Source organism: Magallana gigas, chromosome 4 (genome assembly GCF_963853765.1).
Source record: "Magallana gigas chromosome 4, xbMagGiga1.1, whole genome shotgun sequence".
Taxonomy (NCBI): domain Eukaryota; kingdom Metazoa; phylum Mollusca; class Bivalvia; order Ostreida; family Ostreidae; genus Magallana; species Magallana gigas.
The window spans coordinates 11,463,517-11,479,568 of record NC_088856.1 but is presented as its reverse complement, the minus strand read 5'-3'; the positions used below and the strand labels follow the sequence as shown (position 1 = coordinate 11,479,568).

Here is a 16,052-nt window from a genome sequence, read left to right as displayed (position 1 = left end):
TCATATTTACTAAACAATTGTACAAATACAGTTGGTATTGGTTTTGTTAAATATTCTTGTACTTCAAATTTATTACATAAGTGTTTATACATCATACATTTGGGGGAATTTTCAAATTTTCTTGTATAATTATATCGGTCAACCTCTGCTTCACTTCAAGTAAGGATACATGTTCATTAAATTGTTCTTAACAGTTCCATATATATCCAAAACCAAAATTGTTAATCAATTATAAATAATAATCACAAATTCAGAAGTGCAGGTACTGTAAGAAAATCTCATTTCACAAAGGAGTGTTTATAAATGCTGACAATATTTCTGAATTGTTATGGCGTTTAACGACGTACAGATCCTATTAAATATTTATTTGATTCATTTATTTATTTAAAGTGTGATTGTCTTAAAGAAATGCATTAATTGCTCTGAGCGCCGAGCACTTTCTTTTAATGACAGATGATGTAACAAACCATTGCCGACATATATAAGACAGCTGTTATTATTGCCATCAGTTCAGCGCCATGATGTGTACCCGTATATTGACACTGATTCTTGGACTATTTTACACCACCAACAGAGTATGTAAGTAGATTCATGTTACAATGATACTCAGTAATTTATTGTACATGTACTTATTAGTATGGAACGAAAAGCGTTTTTTTCATTATTTATGCAAGAAAAAATGTAGTTAGAGTGTGTAAAAAAAGCCAAACGCAATCACTGACGGGAAGAAGAAATGAGAAAGGCGCAACTTAAATAAAATTAAAAAAACCCCTAAATATTGTTAGTTTGGGAACAGATGGAGAGAGAATAATTTGAACAATCTGACAAATCCACTTTTAAACTTTTTCTGCTGTCGCAATGAATTAGAAATATAATCATTTCGAGCAATTTAAAAAATATCACACATCAGAAATGGATAACTACTTAAAGAAAATTAAACGTTCAAAATTGTCTTCGTGGATTTTTTAAATTTTTGATCAAGTTAGACAAAACATTAACAAAACCTACATGATCTTTCTGTGCAAGAATAAGGTAACACCATTAATTTGATGTTTTTATTAAAAAAGATGAGTTTGGAGTTACAACTGAGTATATTCGAGATTCCTACATAATAAATCAAAGTACTGATAGTACTGAAAAGCGCTAACCCAGCTTCTGTATTTATAAAAAGATATATGTATATAACATTTCAGCTTCTGTATACGCACTACATTTCCTCGACACTGCATGACAGGCCCTGCAATGATGTATGTTAGCCCCGTACATTAAATTCACAATAGCCCGTGCAGTTATGTGCATAAAACCCTGAAACTGGTTCCCTAACCAGTTTGAATGATGTATACTTCTGCTCATAGGGGGCGGTTATTCGATGCACCGGAAGTAGAAGTCTAACGATAATAAAGCGCTGAGCATGCTTAGCGCTTTAAAAATCGGAGTGCTTACATTTTAAAAACTTAGGGTTATAAGGAAAAACAGTGATACAATAAATATGTACATTAATACAATTCATGTTATTCATCACTACGTGTCTTATTCTTTTTGAAAGATTCGAATCACATCACCTTATGGAAGAGAAACGAAAAATTTGATGATAAAATATTTGCGAACCAACTTAATGTCACTGAAGAACCTCTGCACGCTATGTCTGCGGTATCTTGCGGACGACTGTGTTCCAATCTCCCGAAGTCCTCGGCTTTTTCCTATCAAAACAATGGCTGCTACTGTTACAACAGCAAACCAACGAACAATCATCCAGTAACAATTCTGAAAGGAGCTGAGTTTTATTCTAAAGAGCCGATTGCAAAATCTATTGGTAAATGGTCTTTACTGTACAGAAGTTAATCATACTTATCTATATTCCATAAAGAGTAACCAGGTCGTTTTCCTGCAAATATCCAAAACTATCTAGAGTTGTATGAGTATGACACAGCAGAATGAAATGTATTTGGTCAGTTAAATAGTGAAAGACACTGCACACATACTAGTATACGAAGTCAATTTAATTTTAATGAAATAAAGGAGGATGAATGGTCAACAGTCAGGTCAGGTCGACCTTAAACTTTAAGATATGATTTTTTAAGCTATAAACTATAATTTAAGGAGGCTGGGGGTCAAAATATATAATATAAAAACCATCAGATTTCGTTTAAAATTTTATATGCGATTTCGAAAGCTGTCAACTTCTATTTGGTAAAGAAATATGTCATATAATTTTTTTTTTATCATTTTCCAATATCTTAATATGGAGCTCTTATTTAAAAGGAGATCAATATTGTCTAAAATGGAAGCTACTTCCTAGCCCACTTTATCAAGAAAAAATCTACGACATTTGAGTATGTTCCTATTTCTCCATTTAAAGCTCTTCATCTAAAGGAGATCAAGAAAGTCAAAAAATGGCCAAGACCACAAGCACTCCTTAACCAATTCAATGTTGACATGATACTCTTAAACTATTGAACAATTAGAGAGTTTTTTCTGATTACTAGCAATTTATATTTCAGAGTGTGCGCACAAAATTTACACATACCTTAGTGACGTCAATCTCTGCTTGAAGGATTATACCGATCTGAGGAATTTCACAGACGCTGCCGATAAATGCCAGTCAGACGGGGCCGATCTCATAACGATAGACACTGCTGAAAAACTCCAGGTGTTTCCGGGACTTCTTTCCATCAATCGTATGTTATATTCAGCAGATACAAAAATTCAAAAATTAATAATAGCACAGAAATGTCTTCAATTCGTCGTTGAACTAGATTTATTTGTAAACTATGATTGCATTGGTATTTACTTGGAAATGGAAGGCAAACCCCTCCCCCCCTCCCCCCAAAAAAAAACCAAAAAAAAAAACCAAAAGAAAACAAACCTATTTTTTCAACGAACAAAATTTATATAAACCTAACGAACTTAAATTATTACTTATTATTTCAATAATAAGTTTAAGGGGGATGTGCATTTGAAAAAATAAATAAAAACATTTCTTGAACTCACTTGTGTTCGTCCAGAACTAACTAAAACTGTTGCCAAAAGATAAAAAAGCAATAAATACGATGTTGTACATGTTTTTTGAATGCAAATTACGCATACAAGAGCAAAACAATGCTTCTTTAAATCATAAAGAACTGCACAGGTACAGACTTAAATTTAAGATTTAAAAACCTAAAAAATTATGAAAGCAGTTCATTAGTGTCGATTCTACAACCAGCTGTTGATAAAAAGATAACAACATGCTTATTTGAGTTGTAACTTTGTCTTAAAAGAGGGTACCCTATCCTTCAAATGGGTATCAAAAACCACCAATTCGCTGGGGATTTGTCTGTGCCTTTGGAGGTAATTTGAAGTATTTTCATTGAAAAATATATGTTTATTATTTATGTAAGAAATATTTTGAAGCAAAGTTACTACATAAATGTGCAAGATTCGGCCTTTTATCCAACAAATGGTTGTAGAGATGAACCCCTCTGTTATTTTTTTTCAGAATTTTAAATCTTTAGAAATAAGTCTGCAGCTGTTCTTATTTGCATACAAAAACATGTAAAGCCTCATATTTATTGCTTTTTCATCTTTTGAAAACAGTTCCATCTTGAACAAATTTGTTCGTAAAGAAGCACTGCAGTATGCAGCCGTGTGCCCCGAACAAACTTGAAGTTTAGGAACTATGTTGAATATATATATATATATATATATATATATATATATATATATATATATATATATATATATATATATATATATATTCTTCACTAGAGATACCTTTTTTAAACTAAAAAATGTCAAATATCTGACTTGTTCCCAGGGATATATCAACATATCTCTTTCAAAGCCTAATCTCTTTTATTTGGCATAAATTTGCTGCATATCTTTGTTTGATATTTAACCCTCCCCCTTCAGTTTTTAAACCGGGTCTATGTTTCTTTTGAGTTACTTATTATAGACCAATCCACATTTCACAAAAGTTATGTCTCTTGGCCACCATCTTTGAGGAAAACCCACAGGTTTTCCACGGTAGCTTTTGTAGTTTAGAGATTTGTAACTTTGTCATTTGACAATAAAATTCTGTTTTTGTTGTGCATTTTGATTGCCCGAGGATGGTAGATTTTATCACAGGAAGCCCAAATATTTGGTAGCATAAAGAAGAAAAAAAAATTTGGTTTTTCCCTTTTGATCTTTGGGTTGACCCCGCAAAGGGAAACAGCTTTTGCAAAGTGTGGATTGGACTATCATATATTGTTGAAAAAATATCTACGGACAACTCTATCATGTCAAACATTTTCTTCTGCTTATGCATAGTTTACAATACTAGAAGTGATGAAGTCGTAAGCACTACTGCATAAGAACTGTGCAAAGTCATGTGCACTCGAATTATACTCAATCTTAAATATTTGGTAAATTGATATATTACAGATATATGATATAAAGACAAAAAATCTTTAAATAAATCAAAACAATAAATAACAATTAACCCTCTAACATGTAACTAACGTAGATGGTTTGCATATGTTTTCTTTACTCTTCTAATCAATTAGGTTACTACTGGATTGGGTTGGAAATGAAAGACGGCTGGAAATGGACTCGTAACAGCTCATTGGTATTTAATGAAAGTCTGTGGTTTCCTGGGGAACCTAACTCCCGAAAACAACTTTGCGGTTCTTTCTTATACCGATATGTCGATGAAGTTTTAACGACGGGTATTTTTGATAACTTGTGTTCATCAGAATCAATGTATATCTGCGAATTGTAAACTGTTAATTCAATTCGTGTATATCATAATGACATTGTGATACATTTATTGTATATTCGTAACAAGTCCAGACAAGAGAGAATATAGTACATTTTTTTAGTGTATACCATAAAACCTTAATTGTCCTAGCATTGAAAAGTCATGAGAATTCACACAAAGTATCATGAACCAGTAAATAATGAAATAATATGCATGTTTACTGTTTTCAAAGGAAAATTATAACGTCAGCTTCAGGATTATCGTTTTTCGGGAAGATTGACATTTTCTCATAGCCTTCAAAGAGGAATATGTATGTAGACCTGTCGAACACAATGAAATGAGAATATCTTTATATGAAAACACAAGATAATTATATCATCTGAATTTGGTTGTAGCGACTGCTGTAGACATATTTACCATTTGAAAAACTAAGGAGAAATCTGTGTCTTTTGCTAACTTTGAAAGAAAAACGGGATGTGTAACTACGTTAGGAGGGAAATTAATACCGATTTTTATCGTCTAGTATTCTTGTGTAAATCAAAATATCTAGTACATTAATTAAATATACATTTTAGTTTCATGATATATTCAAAAGCTACTCAAAAAGGATGAAATAGTAAAATAATACAGAAACTAATACTTCCTATTTATCTTTCATATATTTTTTGATGTGCGACAAAGTAAACCTTAGTTTCTGTATACAAGTACATGCATCATTACCACGTGCTCTACAAATGATCACACATAAACTAACAAAGATTTATAGCAAGTTGCTTCGAAGACAAGAAATTTATCGACCATTTTGATGCACGACACTGTGAAATTTTGTTGGTTAAACATTTATTAATATCAGATACTAGCATGGCCAGCTCTCGCCGTGTACCATACCTCGTCAGTGCTTTGTTACGTCACTTTTCGAACAGAATTTTATGTAACGCTAATAATGCACTGGCGAGATATGGTTCAAGACGAGAACTGGTTGCACTCCATTTTGTTCTATAATTGACAACAAATAAGGAAACAATTATTATTTTCTTGATGCACGATGAGATGTTATCACATCAATGTGATGCAATATCACAAGTCCGGAACAAGTTTATAGACAAAAATATTTCGGTAAGACCAAATGTGTTAAAATTTTCGTATCTTATGACAACATGTAATATGAAATTGTTGAGAAAATTATGTATATTCATAACGAAGATATACGAGGTAGTCTGTCCTCCATGAGTTTCATTTTGTATAACTTTTCCTAACTCTCTAACCCTTATATATATATATGTTTACCTCTGACCAATTTATAATTTATATGTATATTTTAATGTTATTTTTTGTCCTCATGTACCATATGTTTGAAATGGTTTTGAGCGAATATATGAACTGATCACAATGAAAACCTTTAAGCAATCAGCTGTCGGAACAATCTCCATGGCTGATAGGAAATGCATGTACAATTTATTTGCAACGGCTTTATTTTCATATTAACACGAGAAATTTATGCAATACATGTAATTTGGTGTGTCGGGACTGAGTCATTTAAAACTATATTTTTTTTATAAATAAGAAATACCCACGAAATATTCTCTCATGCGAATAAGGTTGGTTTACAGTAAAAATAAATGTGATTTGGCAATTTGGTAAGACAGTGCAAGAAACTTAAGTGAATATCGTGTTGTGTTGGAATCTAATGACAAAATTAATTAATTGTACTAAAATACATGTAACATATCAATTATTTTACTTTGTGACTATAATAAATTAGTTTGATAACGAAAAACTCTGTCTTTAATTACAAATAATAAGAAGTAGTTAGATACATTCCAAAAAATGACAATGGCATGTATTTTCAATTACTTTTAAAATACTTTTCAATTACTTTTTTTTCTTCAAGTTATACCAATAAATTTAAATGGTGTTTTATAGTAATGCAGTGTTTGCACACCTATTTGGCATGGGTTTGTGTTTGTGCAATGGTTAAATGTATTACAACGTTTAATTTATTTACACTGCCCATGGCATAATGTGAAGGTATAATTTTGTTCAGGTTTATCACCTCTCTAGCTAAGAAACAATCATACTTAAAAAGAGTTTACCATAAAAAAATCTTGTTGTGAACTTAACATTAACTAAACTAGGGTATTGGTACAATTTAATGTACATTTTTTTTAGGGAAATGTTAGAGCAAAATGCAATGACTGCGAGTCTTATATTTCTGTTAAACACAAACTCCGTTTGAGTGATGCAGTGGTTAAAAATCAGTTAAAAATTACCAAAAATTGTAAAACCTTTTCATATGCATAATGTCTTGTGACTTGTGTTTTTATGTATTTACTATTCTGTAGATTAATTAAACTTTAAGTATTGAAAATGCTTCTTATTACATTTGTCAAAGTAATTGAGAGTAAATAATTATATTTTAATAAAAACATTGTGATTACAAGTAATTGACAAATAATTCAATGGTTTTGAATGTATTTAATTACATCTCAAAGTAATTGACTTGAATCTTGTTTTCGAACAAGAATTGCTTTAATAAGCAAGATTTATCTTTTAAATTAATGATTTAAAAATTATCTATGGTAAACAATAAAATATTGCAGTTTCTAAATTTTCTACGAAATAGTTTTTCTTTTGTTTTGATAGGTCAAGATAATATCTAAATAATGATTTTCTTAGAAAATACAGTAATAAATAGATTTATGAAAAATCCTCCAGTTAAAAGAACCTTTAATATTAAAGGGGCATGGTCACGATTTTGGTCAAATTTTATTTTTCTGTTTTTATTATTTACAATGCTTTATGAATGCATTTCTAATGATCAAATGAAATTTGGGTGCCCGTCGATGAGTTTTAAGCAAGATACAGGGTTCACAATTCTTCGTCATGTAAACAAGGCTCGTGCCCTGTTTTTGTTTAAATAGGTTCAATATACCGGTAAAAAATCTTTTTCAAGATGATTTGTGTATATTCATATTCTTTTTAAGCATAAATAAACAGTTCCTATCCATAAACACATTCATTTTAGGTCTAAAACTGGAATTTTCACTTCAACATTCAAAATGTAAACAAAAGCTTTGTTTACATAGCGAGGAATTGTAAGCTCTGAAACTCGCTTATAACTCAACAAATGACACTCAAATTTTGGTTGCCAATTGAAAATGCCTTACTGAAGCATTATAAACATTAAAAGCGAAAGAATTATTTTGGACCAAAATCGTGACCATGCCCCTTTAATATAGAACACGAATGTTTTTTCTCGACGAGGAATTTGCTATCGATCTTGGGCAGATCATAAATCACGTATATAAGATAGCTGTAAACAAATAGGAAAATTACTGCTATCAAAGAGGCGCAATGGAGTTTACACGTGTATTCTTACTTATCCTAGGACTATGCTTCCTAATCGACACCGTATGTAAGTATAGAAAAGTTTCCTGGTTTTGTTTTACTTAAATATATTCAAACGAAACTTTGTTTAAAGGGGCTGGTTGGTTATCAGATTAGCTATCAGATCTACCTTAAATTTTGAGTTATGACTTTTAAGATATAAACTTTTATATCTTAAAGAAAAATGTTCATATTTCTAAATTTTAAAAGTTGAATAATTTTCTTTATTTTCATACAAAGCCTATCTTCTTCTTAAAGAGATCAATAAAGTGAATAAATAATTAAAAATACATTTAAGTTCTTTTAGAAGAAGCAAGGAACAAAATACTAAAAAAAACTTACATCTAATTTTAATACTCTTTAACACCATTACCTACACATTTAAATTACATTTTATAGATTCGAATCACATTCACTTTTGGAGAAGAAATGAACAGTATGATAACAAAATATTTGCCAATCACTTCAACATAACTGAAGAACCTCTGCAGGCTCCATCTGTTACATCTTGTGGACGACTGTGTTCCAATCTTCGGAGGTCCCCGGCATTTTCATTTTCTTACATGGAAACTTTTTGCTACTGCTACAATAGCAAACCGACAGATAGTTATATCTTTACAACCCTGGGAGGAGCTGTATACTATTCAGAAGAGCCGATTGCAAAATCTATTAGTAATTCAATTTTTGACATCCATACTTCAATATCTTATTCAGTAATTAATTTTGATTATTTATTATCTCTTATGGAATGAGTAATTGTTGACAATCATACACATTTTAGTATTTTACTGGATGGGGATGAGGAACAGGAATTTTTTTTCATTACTGATGAATTGAAAATCATATTTCAGAGTGTGCGGACAAAATGTACACATACCTGGATGGTGTCGATTTCTGCGTCAAAGTTTACTCTGACGGGAGGAACTCCACGGATGCTGCCGAGAAATGTCAATCAGACGGGGCCCATCTCATAACATTAGAAACCACTAAAAAACTACATGCTTTGTCGACATTTGTTCTCCAAGATAGTATGTTAATCTAATGCAGTTAAAACCAAAAAAAAATTGTTTTGTTTTTAAAAACTAAACTTTAGTTTTCACTGTCTATTATATTCAAACTGACATCATATGTCCAGTAAAGAAACAGATCTTTTTTAATTCAAGAAATACCTATTACATATTTAGATAGAGTAGCTTAAAAAGAAAATAAAACACGTGCTTTATGCAGATTGTTTCATTCAGATTTTATACTTCTTTTTGCAGCCGTATAAATATGTAGAAAATAATCGCAATTCAAAAAGTTCTTTAAATAATATCAAATCAATGTGGTACAAATAAAAAAGACTTTCTTTTGTCTTTTATTTTGTTAGCGATTTATCAAATTGGATTGGAGAAGACAAAAGGCAGCTGGAGATGGACACGAAACAATACACTGGTATTTGACCCAAGTCTTTGGCACGCTTCTGAACCCAACGGTCAACATTCTTCTCCGCCAGAACTCTGTGGTGGTTTTTGCAAATGTGGCGGAAAACCTGGTATTTTTGACGTCCCCTGCAACACCCCTTACCGCTTTATATGTGAATATTGAACTTCTGTTCATTATCAATTCATGTTCATGAAAGTCACGTTGTTTGAGATAAATTCATCCATCATATTTTATGTTGTTTACACGGATGAAATTAAAAGAACTATTTTCATCTTTAGACGGTATTTCTCTACAAATATTTGACTCCTATCAGTAAAACTAAGTTTTACTTAAATAAAACTGTATAATTACATCATTAGAATTATATTGACATTTACCCCGTGTTTTCTCCTATATTTGTTCTATAAAAACGAATATTGTTTACAATAAAGTATGAAAGTTTTTCTTGAGTCATACGATAAAAACTTGTCAGACTGGAAAAATCAATGCCAATAGTTACCAGACTGCATCTCATATCAAGTGTGGAAGTGTATTGGATGTACAGGTATATGTTTGTTCTGCGCATGCAGCCTCTTAACTATGTAACATACTCATCATGATTTCGACAGAGATGTGTGTGTGTGTATATATATATATATATATATATATATATATATATATATATATATATATATATATATATATATATATATATATATATATATATATATATCTACCAAGTATTATTCCCTCTATTTCTTACGGAAACTTATAGTTTATTCATAGCTCTATAGAAACGGCAATATAGAAATCTACATGCCCCTTTTATTGATTGGTCGAAATCTACAGCGGCTGAAACTGATAAGAAAGTGACAGGACTAAAATTGACACGCCCCGTTTATCGATTGGTCGAAACCTACAGCCACCTAAGAAACATCACGGACCGCACGAAATAATTATGATGATGTCAGACTCAAAGTCTCACAGGAGATGATTTGGCTGTTTCTTTTAGCTCACGTACTTATGTACATCACCAAAGAAAGCATTTTATTGTTTATATATATATATCTATATATATATATATATATATATATATATATATATATATATATATATATATATATATATATATATATATATATATATATATATATATATATATATATATGTGTGTGTGTGTGTGTGTGTGTGTGTGTGTGTGTGTGTGTGTGTGTGTGTGTGTGTGTGTGCAATCAATGTTTTGTTTGTTATTATGGAGAAATTTTTTCGAACAATTCAGAATAATGTGTTTCTGCAATTTCTTTCTGTAATAATTGCAACTGACATTATTATTAGGATATTTGATAAAGAAATATATTGAAAATCAAATAAAACTTCATCAAGGAACTGTTAATTAAATAAAGTATAAAAGATGTGCTATTTTTAAAATATAGACTTAAAACTATGTGTTGGATAACTCATAAATGGTTTGAGGGTAGCAAATATTGTTGAAATACTTCAAGTTACCCGTGACAGGGAGTTATCGTGTTAAATTGTTTATTTTCTGTTGCCACAATTTCTCCAGCAATGTGAAAAATATATTTATCCATAATTGATAATTTTCAAAATAGACCTTTTTTGCATATAGCATTATTACTCGCATATTCATGAAATAATTAACCTCTATCTGCTCGAAATTGAACCACATGAGCCCTTCATCTTTGTACAGTAAAACATCACATAACAAATAGGTATGTTGCACTCTGCAACTTTTGTGACTTTATTGTTTAACCAAATTTGGTTTGAAATAATCAGGAAAATGACAATGGGTGATTATATAACAATAATTAAATAAATAAAATTAATCATAAAATTATGAGTATTTCATTCTTTATGCCATAATATTTTAAACTAAAATAATCCATAATTCCCATTACTGATGTACTGTGGAATCATTAAAATTCGTGGGGGCCAATTTTCGTGGATTGCTTAAATTTTACAGGTTTGTGAGGACGTAATTTCGTGTATTTTCGTATACATGCAAGAGGAATATGACTTTATAGCTCTAATTTATTGATTTGTGGGGGATGTTAATACGTGGATGAGAGGTATCCACGAATTCCACGAAAATTGAGCCATCACGAAATCTAATGATTCCACAGTAATCAATGATGTGATTGATTAGATAATTTATGCAAAACACAATCCTTGTGGTCTGAAAGCGCCATGTACTTGATTAATTCTTAAAATTCATATTCTGTTTTAAATTTTACGAACATCGTACATAAAATATGGTTTATTTTATCCCTTTTCATGATAAATTGAATAGAAAACATTAAAAAACAGTTTCAATCCGATATTAATTATAATTTAGGGAGAAAATGGAAGTTTTGAAATCATTATAAAACAGATATAAAACACATATTAATATTGTAAAGCTCACTTTCTACAACATCAAGTCCTGAACTTTTGCATATTCAGAAGTTCAAAGTGAAGTTGGTTCATCCAGACGCTGGTTTAATTGACACATCAGTGACAATCACCTTCTCATAAATACCCGAAAATCAATAACCCTCGCATTAGTTGTCTTAATTTCATTGAATGCATCAATATCAGAAGTCTGTTATTTTAATCTATGTTTAGATTTATTGTCTAAAATGCATTAATGCCAAAAAGCATTCTATTTACATGAGGCATGTGTTGTAAACCAACATAACTGACATATATCTGAAACCTTTTATTCCTTCTACCATGCATTCAGTGTATGTGCACTTCCTTGAGTTCAGAGACTATACGAGTTCTGAACGACCCAAGTGATAGATATAGTATATGTCAGACACATGGCTCCTCAGATATGAGGAAAACAACATTTGTCAAAGATTGTCCGATGAATCAACAAACAATGCAAACGGCCCTTTTTTCATATACAGGAATGGTTGGATACTGAAAAGATCTCATAATAAGTTGCAATCTTCAGGCAAAAACGAATAAGTTAGAAATTTTTGAAGTATATGTCCAAAAACGCGAATATCCCTCTAGCATTAAAAAGTCTTGAAAGTTCAGTCAAAGTATCTTGAACCAGTTTGTGTAATTATTGCAGTGATTATAGTGGTTGTGATGACATATTGGAGTCTAATGACAAGACAAATTCATTATTACTACATGCATATCAATATACTTGTGACAATAACAAATACCCTTTCAATTAATACCGAAAATATTTATAAATTATTTAGATTATAATATGGCTAGATATTCATTTTTAGCCACTGTGTTTGATATCTACACAATATTAAACACTGTATTCTAAAAGTTGCATATCTGTACGGTCCATATAACTAAATATTAATATATATATAATAATAATAATAATAATAATATATATATTAATAATTATATAATATTATTAAAATTATTTAGATTCATTGCCAGATAAAGCAGCAGTCGTTAAATGAGAGAGAGAGAGAGAGAGAGAGAGAGAGAGAGAGAGAGAGAGAGAGAGAGAGAGAGAGCTGGATGACTACCAACATAACAAAAACGCAGAAGGTCAGACGCAAATTAAGTTATTCAAAAGATTTACTTATAGTTTAAAAACACTTCAGACAACTAGACAACTAGATGTATGCAAATTTAAAAAAAAGAAAATCACGTTGTTAATAATTTGTACAATGATTGTTAAAGTTTAAATTTAAGAAATTTAAAAAATCCCTCGCTATTAATATTACCTGTATCAATGTCAATAGTTTGAAATTGAAAGTAGTTGTAGGTATGAAGCTCGTCTTAGTTTCTCAGAAATAGAATATATTTGTAATTATCATATAAAAAACTATAAAAAGTATTTAGTACTTTTGCAGCATAAATTTAAAAAAAAGATAGGAGAAATTTATAAAAATAATAATTCCTTTTTTTCAAATTTGAATAATATTCAGTTTGGAGGAAAATAAAAATATGATGATAAAATATTTGCCAACCAATTCAATATATTATAATCGAAGAACCCCTGCAGGCTATATCAGCGAGACATCTTGCGGACGACTATGTTCCAATCTACGGGAGTCCTCGGCTTTTTCTTATATGAAAAACTTTTGCTACTGCTACAATATCAAACCCAAAGATGATAAGGTCTTCACAACACTGAGAGGAGTTGTGTACTACTCAAAAGAGCTATTTACAAAATTTATTGGTATTTATTAAGACATATATCTATATATTTCAATCTTTTATGCATGTAAATAAATTTCGATTCAATATTGATATCTTTAATGTAATCTTTGTGTGTTTCCAAATTTTTGAGGTTTACTGGAGCAGCATGAGGAAAAGGTAAAGAACAAGTGCACTTAAGCTATAGAGAATGGGCCCTTTTTCAGTGCCGTTTATATGTAGAAAATATCATCAAATTGCTTTTTTCCTCATAATAGTTAAGCACTCATGGATACTTCTGATTTATATGCACGCTTAAATTTACCAAAATTAGAATACAATTTAAAAAATTGAGGATTTTTAAATGCCTATAAATAATCTAAATCCGGAAAAATCGAACCGAACCTACTTGAATCGTGTCTATTTAAATAAGAGGGAGGAGACATTTAAATCAACATTGCTCTGTTGGTGGATCGATTGGCGCGTTTGCTGAATTATACTTTATGCATTATTTTACGTCTGAAAAAAAAATCGAATGAAGCTTTTGAAGTTACATATTACCATAGTGACAAACAAATATTCCTGACCACACAAAGATGAAGGAAAGCGATCTAAAACGTGTCAATGTTTTACAGTGAGCACATTTGACAAACGTTTACCTGGATAGAAACCACGTGATTGTTTGAAATAATTTATTCCATGCGTGAGTTCAAACATGGGTCACGCAGGTAATAGATTTCGCTTGCTATAGGAAAAACCTTGAAATTTTCATACGTTTTTCATTTTTTAGGTACCAGCCTAACCGAGTACAAACTTCTTACTTTCACAGGAGTTTACTAAATGTATAATGCGTATATTGTCTTTTCCACAAGTTTGTACTCGGTTAGGCTGACAGTAAACAAAGGCTTTAAAATGAATGCCTGTCCTCGATTTACTATACAAAATCACGAATGTCTGCTGACCCCTCCTATGTTTTAAAGCTTCGTGCTTTTCATAAACAATATTTTCAGCGCTAAAACTTGTTAATTCTTATGGAATAGATATCAATAGATAATGTTAAGGAAAAAATATGCTTAATTTGATTCTTCATTTTTTCACTTTTCACCGGGGCCCATAAGTGCACTCGTCCTTTTAATTCATAATGAATCATATTTCAGAGTTGCGGACAAAATGTACACATACCTGGATGATATCGATCTCTGCGTCCAAATTAGAAGAATTCCACAGACATTGCCGAGAAATTTCGATCAGGCAGAGGTCATCTCATAACATTTGACATCACTGAAAAACCCCATGCTTTGTCGACATTAGTTCTCCAAAATAGTATGTTAATTTAATGAAATTCAGAAAAATAAAAATACTGGCAAAATTGTTTTGTTTTTAAATTAAACCTTGGTTTTTAATAATTGTTTTTCATCTCCAAACTGACACCATATGGCCAGTATATGAACTAGTTTTCTTTCAGTTTAAAACTATTTCGATCCTTAATAGATACCTACATATTAAGATAGCGTAGTTTGAAAAAAAAACATGGCCTTTTTTCATTAGCTATTTATCACATTGGACTAGAGAAGATAGAAGGAAGCTGGAGATGGACACGAGACAGAACACTAGTATTTGACCCAAGTCTGGGGTATGCTAATGAACCCAACGGTCAAAGTTTACTATGTGGCTGTTTTGTTTTCAATGTTGGCGTATTTGGCGGAAGGCCTGTTGCTGATGTCCCCTGCACCACCCTACTCCATATTATATGTGAATTGTGAACTTTTGGCTTAATAAACCAATAAGGATCAATTGATATTGAAGAAAGCACAGTTCTTTGAAAGAAATTTATCCAGCAACAATTTGGTTTACACAGCTGGTAAAAATTTATATTTTCAGCTCAGAAAGTGAATATTTCTTTAAATGTTTGTATTCTAATTTTCAAACTACTTTGAAACTCTTTACGGATGTTAAATAACATCCATGAAATCATATTAACATTTACTCCCTGTTTCCGTGTTTCTTTCTATATAAGTCTTAAGATAACTTAATGTTGTTCAAAATGAAGAATGAATTATCTTTTTGAAATATACGGCAAAAACGATGTGGGTGCTAGAGCTTTTAGTAAAATGTATTGTGCATGCTGTCGTTAATATCTGTGGAGCGTAGTTGCCCGTCCACTTCATTTGAATACTTCAAATAAAGATGTAAATACACACAAAAGTGTTTTGTTTGTTTGCTCGTGTTAGAACATTGTTGCAAATAGTGCATAGTAATTTTTCAATTTTGATTTTTTTCTGCAATAACTGCAACCTACACACATGTAAAGGATATTGGAATAACATCCTTTAAAAACTAAGACGGCATTAAGAATTCGTTAAACCAAAAAATGTTTCACTGAAAGTTTATATAATAAACTCTAACCAGGGTGATTCATACG

The 16,052-nt window shown here is 30.9% G+C and overlaps 1 long non-coding RNA gene and 1 other non-coding gene across 2 annotated transcripts; both read left to right on the top strand.

Annotated features, from left to right (window-relative positions):
• Positions 1-161: 161 nt before the first annotated feature.
• On the top strand, positions 162-6,635 carry LOC105318974 (uncharacterized). The gene is made up of 4 exons (XR_010712801.1): positions 162-579; positions 1,547-1,813; positions 2,502-2,678; positions 4,527-6,635. It is a non-coding gene; the product is annotated as an uncharacterized lncRNA (long non-coding RNA).
• An 823-nt stretch (positions 6,636-7,458) lies between these two features.
• LOC117682490 (uncharacterized) lies at positions 7,459-9,962 on the top strand. Its single transcript, XR_010712802.1, has 4 exons — positions 7,459-8,135; positions 8,507-8,779; positions 8,959-9,135; positions 9,477-9,962. It is a non-coding gene; the product is annotated as an uncharacterized protein (transcript).
• Positions 9,963-16,052: the final 6,090 nt, after the last annotated feature.